Source organism: Oryx dammah, unplaced genomic scaffold (assembly GCF_014754425.2).
Source record: "Oryx dammah isolate SB20612 unplaced genomic scaffold, SCBI_Odam_1.1 HiC_scaffold_26, whole genome shotgun sequence".
NCBI classification, from domain to species: domain Eukaryota; kingdom Metazoa; phylum Chordata; class Mammalia; order Artiodactyla; family Bovidae; genus Oryx; species Oryx dammah.
Window position 1 is genome coordinate 93954077 of NW_024070210.1, and position 6992 is coordinate 93961068.

A 6992-nucleotide genomic window follows, 5' to 3' on the forward strand; every position below is an offset into this window, starting at 1 on the left:
CTTGCTTGGTTGTTTTTCTTAACCCCCAGTTACGGACCTGCATAATTCTACATAATTCTCAGCTAGCTAAGAGCTTGAAATACTCCAGTTCAATGGTCTTCAAATTATAGGTTGTAACCCCAGTTGGGCATCAAGGAAACTACTGAGTTGTTACCTAAAAAAAAATTTAACAGCATGGAATAGACCCAAATACATAGGAGGTTAAGGTAAATATTTTTTGAATCTTTTCACATATATATGTGTATGTGTGTATATGTATGTACTGTATATACACACATATACATGTGTGTATGTATATATGTTCAGTCGCTCAGTCATGTCCAACTCTTTGCAAGCCCATGGACTGTGGCACGCCAGGCGTCCCTGTCCATCACCAACTCCCAGAGTTTACCCAAACTCTTGTCCATTGAGTTGGTGATGCCGTCCAACCATCTCATCCTCTGTTCTCCCTTCTCCTCCGCCTTCAATCTTTCCCAGCATCAGGGTCTTTCATATGAGTCAGTTCTTCACATCAGGTGGCCAGAGTATTGGAGTTTCAGCTTCAGCATCAGTCCTTCCAATGAATATTCGGGACTGATTTCCTTTAGGATGGACTAGTTGGATCTCCTTGCAGTCCAAGGGACTCTCAAGAGTCTTCTCCAACACCACAGTTCAAAAGCACCAATTCTTCAGTGCTCAGCCTTCTTTATGGTCCAACTCTCACATCCATACATGACTACTGGAAAAACCACAGCCTTGACTAGATGGACCTTTGTTGGCAAAGTAATCTCTGCTTTTCAATATGCTGTCTAGGTTGGTCATAGCTTTTCTTCCAAGGAGCAGGCATCTTCTAATTTCACTGCAGTCACCATCTGCAGTGATTTTGGAGCCCAAGAAAAGAAAGTCTCACTGTTTCCACTGTTTCTCCATCTATTTGCCATGAAGTGATGGGACCAGATGTCATGATCTTCGTTTTCTGAATGTTGAGTTTTAAGCCAACTTTTTCACTGTCTTTCACTTTCATCAAGAGGCTCTTTAGTTCCTCTTCGCTTTCTGCCATAAGGGTGGTGTCATCTGTGTATCTAAGGTTATTGACATTTCTCCTGGAAATCTTGATTCCAGCTTGTGCTTTATCCAGCTTGGCATTTCACATGATGGACTCTGCAAAGAAGTTAAATAAGCAGGGTGACAATATACAGACATGACGTACTCCTTTCCCAATTTGGAACCAGGCTGTTCCGTGTCCAGTTCTAACTGTTGCTTCTTGACCTGCCTACAGATATACAGGAGGCAGATAAGGTGATCTGGTATTCCCATCTCTTGAAGAATTTTCCACAGTTTTTATGATCCATACAGTCAAAGGCTTTGGTGTAGTCAATGAAGCAGAAGTAGATGTTATTCTGGAACTTTCTTTTTCTACAATCCAACAGATGTTGGCAGTTTGATCTCTAGTTCTTCTGCCTTTTCTAAATTCAGCTTGAACATCTGGAAGTTCACAATTCATGTACTGTTGAAGCTTGGTTTGGAGAATTTTGACCATTACTTTGCTAATATGTGAGATGAGTGCAGTTCTGTGGTAGTTTGAGCATTCTTTGGCATTGACCTTCTTTGGGATTGGAATGAAAACTGACCTTTTCCAGTCCTGTGGCCACTGCTGAATTTTCCAAATTTGCCAGCATATTGAGTGCAGCACTTTCACAGCATCATCTTTCAGGATTTGAAAGAGCTCAACTGGAATTCCATCACCTCTACTAGCTTTGTTTGTAGTGATGCTTCCTAAGGCCCACTTGACTTCACATTCCAGGATGTCTGGCTCTAGGTGAGTGATCACACCATCGTGATTATCTGGGTCGTGAAAATCTTTTTTGTACAGTTCTGGTTATTCCTGCCACCTCTTCTTAATCTCTTCTGCTTCTGTTAGGTCCATACCATGTCTGTCTTTGCATGAAATGTTTCCTTGGTATCTCTCCTTTTCTTGAAGAGACCTCTAGTCTTTCCCATTCTATTGTTTTCCTCTATTTCTTTGCACTGTTCACTGAGTGCAAAGTGAAGTGCTGAGTGTAAGCTTTCTTATCTCTCCTTGCTATTCTTCGGAAGTCTGCATTCAGATGGGTATATCCTTCCTTTTCGCCTTTGCCTTGCACTTCTTTTCTCAGCTATTTGTAAGGCCTCCTCAGACAACCATTTTGCCTTTTTGCATTTCTGTTGTGTTGTGTTTATTGACAAATAGTATTGTCTTCATGGCACGTTTTTCAAGAGCAGTTCTAACTTTGTTCAATTTTTGCCTTAGGCTTGACTTTGGAATATAACCTGGAAATGTGGTATGATTTAACTAGCTATTTCCAGCTGTTTTTATAAGATCACCCAGATCTTCTTGTCATTGTTTTAACACCACAGGACTCTCACATTGTTAGCATTTGCACTGTCTTCCCATAAAAACTTTATGAACCTTCTATGTCTGTACCCTTTGAATAGCCTTAAACAATATCATAAACTATTTTGTGTGGCCTCCTTGTTCTCCTTCAGAGAATTCTAAGAGTTTAGTGCTAGAGCAGATCTTAAAGATGTTTGAAATCACTCAAGATTCCCAACCAAGATTTTATCGCCCAAACTTTAGGATCATTGAGGTGCCAAATGAGGATGTCTAGAACAAAGATGTTTGAAATTACTCAAGATTCCCAACCAAGATTTTATCACCCAGACTGTATGATCATTGAATTGCCAAATGATGTCTCCATCACGTGTGTGACACACCTTGCCCACATTTTATCCAACTTCTCCCCTTAAAACCCACTGGGTGGCAGCGGGTGGTGGTGATGGTAGGTGGTGGTACCACTCATAAAGCTAAGAAAGTGGGCCAGGGTTCCAGGCCCACTGAGAAACTCTCAAACTCTCAAGTCTTCTCTCCATTAGACTACTTTTTAGTGTCTTATATGTTAATATTTAATATCTATAATACAGTGTTTGGCAGAAGAGCTGACAGCCTTGAAGACTAGAACTTTGGGGTAAAGGTCTTAACACCACACTTCAGTATCAGCTTCACAAACCTACAATACCTGTGTTACAAAACCCTGCTAGATATATAAATTTTGTCTTAAAGTTGAAATTTGACCATTATTTAGCACCTCAACTTCCTGTCTTCTAGTTTGCAAGGATGAAACATCATCACAAACAAGCCCAAGGAGAATGTTTTAATCTTGGATTTTTCAACCCAACGATGAGACCCAACATAGCTGTCACTTTGGTGGACAGCCTACTGCAAAATGACCGATGAGGCAGTGACTAAAACATGCTTTGGATCCACACCTAGTCAGCTGACTGTAATTCTTTAATATCTCTGCTCCTTGTGATTGGGAGACCTAAGTGGTACTTGGGCCCGGCAGCAGGGAATCCTTGTATGGTAGCTAAATCAAGATGTAGTCAACATCCAGTCATTTGAGCAGTGTCGATAGACAGCACGAACCATACAGCACTGAAAACAAGTTGCAGAGTGTTGATTAAGCACCTGCTACGTACCGGGCAGTGTTCTAGGATTGGGAATGTATACGAACCACATGTAGCCCGCATTGTTTTTGTCATAACCAAGGTTTTTAGAAATGTATCTACACTAAAAGGAAATAGGCTTTGTAATCAAGAGCATTTTAATAAAGTGCATTAATGGTAGACTTAACCACGTTTGAGGTGCGTGGAAGTCTTTCTCAGTTTTCAGTTGTGGCCTCAGGAGGTAAATAGGGGCTGGATTGTTGCTGTGTTTTAACAAGTTCAACTTCTCTGCATGGCAATAGCGGGAAATTAGTAAGTCAGCTGTTCTACTCTGCCGATTATTTGAATTTAAAACTATAGTTAATTTGTGGCTTGTGACTGTCTTTTCATTCCTAACGTCCAGTAGATTTTTCAGTCCCTTTTAAGTGAATTTCTCCCCATGTTTCTGGATTCCATGTTATCAACATACTGAAAGGGAATGAAATTTAGAGGCCAGAAGACCAGAGTTTTTCTTGGTCTCTCGCTTGGAATGACTTGATCTTGCCGTCATTTCAATGTCTCTACATCTATTTTTCTCTTCTATAAAATAACATGAAATCACCTACACTGCAGAATTGTTTGGGGAAGAGTGAGATAATGTATTCAAAATGCTTTGAACTCCACAGCACTGTGCAAATATAAGGAACAATTTGGTCGACCACAAATAAACGTGCCTACATACTGTCTTGAGTGCTGAAGGCATGAAGCTGAGTAAGACACAACATGACCAAAGGGACACACACATTTTGGGGCTTTGAGTCAAATGGTAAGTCACTCGGTCTCTGTGGGGTTTAGCCTACAGGATATGTCTGATAAGGGAGAAAGCTAGAGAGGCAGAGGCAGTTCATGGAAAACTTGGCTCTGTGAAGTAGCTTGAGCTTTTTACCAGCAGGGGCGTCACCGAGAGCCGCCTTGAGCATTATTGTTTTACATATCTAAGAATAATCAGTGGGACTTGGTTCCTGATTTGGATATAGAATAAGTCAACCGTTATTGATTTTTTATTTGTGTATAATTCTCATGCTAATATCAGAAATAGTGACAGTTATGTCAGTAATATGGAAGTGATAGTGCCTCGAGCGGCCCAGCAGTCACCTTGCTGTGTTTGTGACTGAATGGGGAAGCACTCAGAGCTGGAGAATCAGAGTAGCCATGATTCTCCTACGTGATCTCTTTTCTGCTGATCAAGTGATCCATTCATACCTAATGCTTTGAATGTGGATGCTGTCACTTCAGTCAGGTCTAACTCTTTGTGACCCCATGGGCTGTAGCCACTGGGCTCCTCTGTCCATGGGATTCTCCAGGCAATACTGGAGTGGGTTGCCATGCCCTCCTCCAGGGGATCTTCCCCACCCAAGGTTGAACCCAGGTCTCTTGCGTCTCCTGCATTGCAGGTGGGTTCTTTGCCACCTAGGAAACCTAATGCCTTGAATATCTAAAGCTAAGTGTTTCAGCAGTGCCTTTATCTCCAGGCCTGAGTCCACATTCCTGGACTTAACTCTGGAAGATGGATTATGTAACTACGACATTGCTGTTGTATTATTCTAGCAGCTCTACTAATAAGCTAGACTAGCTTATCAGCCCAATTGACTCAAACAGATACATGAGGAGAGAGTAAATAAAAGCATTTTCTGCAATATAGGCCTTGAAAAGTGGGGGGGAAAAGTGAAAATGTTAGTCACTCAGTCGTGTCCAACTCTTTGTGAACCATGGGCTATAGCCAGCCAGGTTCCTCTGTCCATAGAATTCTTCAGGCTGGAATACTGGAGTGGGTTGCCACTCCCTTCTCCAGGGGATCTTCCTGACCCAGGGACTGAATCAGGTCTTGTGCATTGCAGGCAGATTCTTTACCATCTGATCCATCAGGGAAGCCCAGATAAGGCCTTAGAAGCCAGCAAATCCAAGACTTTCCCAGTAGTCATGTACGGATGTGAGAGTTGGACTATAAAGAAGGCTGAGCGCCAAAGAATTGATGCTCTCAAACTGGTGCTGGAGAAGACTCTTAAGAGTCCTTTGGACAGCAAGGAGATCAAGCCAGTCAACCCTAAAGGAAATCAACCCTGAATATTCATTGGAAGGGCTGATGCTGAAGCTCCAATACTTCAGCCACCTGATGCAAAGAGTCAGCTCTGACTCACTGGGAAAGGTCCTGCTGCAGGGAAAGACTGAAGGCAGGAGAAGGGGACAACAGAGGATGAGATGGTTGGCATCACCGACTCAGTGGACATGAGTTTGGGTAAATTCCAGATGTAGGACAGGGAAGGCTGGCATGCAGAAGGGACGTCTATGGGGTCGCAGAGTCGGCAGTGTTGACTTAGTGACTGAACAAGACTGAGGGAAACAAGAAGCCAAGGAACCAAGGTTTCACAGTGGCTAGTGGCAGAGCCACGAGTGGAATCCCCAGCTCCCTCAACACTGCTGTCGTCTTCCTATTGTAACTTATATTTTTCCCTTTGGAATACGTCCTAATTACAAGTTTATTGTGTCAGTCATTCAACAATAGAGGACCTTTAAACTTAAGGTACTGTACTAAGTTACAAGAAGACATGGTCCCTGTCTTCAAGAGGCCTTGGTCTGGGGGAAATGTGGGCAAGATTTACCACTGAAATATGGAAACAAAAAATTTCAACTTTTATTTGTACATGTTTTTATCATTTTAGTTTTGTTTTCTTTAATGGAGTAGAGTGCTCAAGTTTGTTCAAGGTTTGGATTCTACTGGCCTGGCTAGGTACTGTCCTAAAAGCAAGTTAAAGATGGACCTTTCCTCAGTAGCTTTCCATTTAAAATTGTAATTATCCAGGCTGTACCAGCAAACCAGCTTCAAGCTTTGGCTACTTACCAAGGGTTGTGCAGTATGGGTGAGAGCATCCAGATTTGCTGATGGAGAGGTGAGCAGGCTGCTCATACAGACCTGACTTGACTTTCCTACTAAGAGCAGTCAAGGTTTCAGAATGAGGTAGGTTGTTCATAGGTCGTACCCTAGATCCAAAGAGCCTGAGGCTACAGCCCTTGTCCCCATGGTGAAATGGGCAGGGAGGTGGGGCAGCAGCCTCGATCTCCTTTGTGACCCCCCAGGCTAGGAGACAGCTGGGGAGAGAGGTCCTGCCATCGCACATCATTTAGGGCTAACGCTACTCTGGGTTTGCTTTAGTGTCCAGGTTCTCACATGCAATCCCAGCTGACTGGAGGGTAGCGACTGAGACAGACTTGCTCCCTTCCCTGTCCCTCCCACCTCATCCACTAAACCTCGTTTTCCATTTCACGTGATGTGAAAGTTGCTCAGTCGTGTCCGACTCTGCGACCCCATGGACTATTACAGTCCATGGAAGTCTCCAGGCCAGAATACTGGAGTGGGTAGCCTTTCCCTTCTCCAGGGCATCTTCCCAACCCAGGGATTGAACCCAGGCCTCCCACACTGCAGGCAGATTCTTTACCAACTGAGCTATCAGGGAAGCCCAGTTTCAAGTAACAGGAAAGGAAAGGAGGCAACC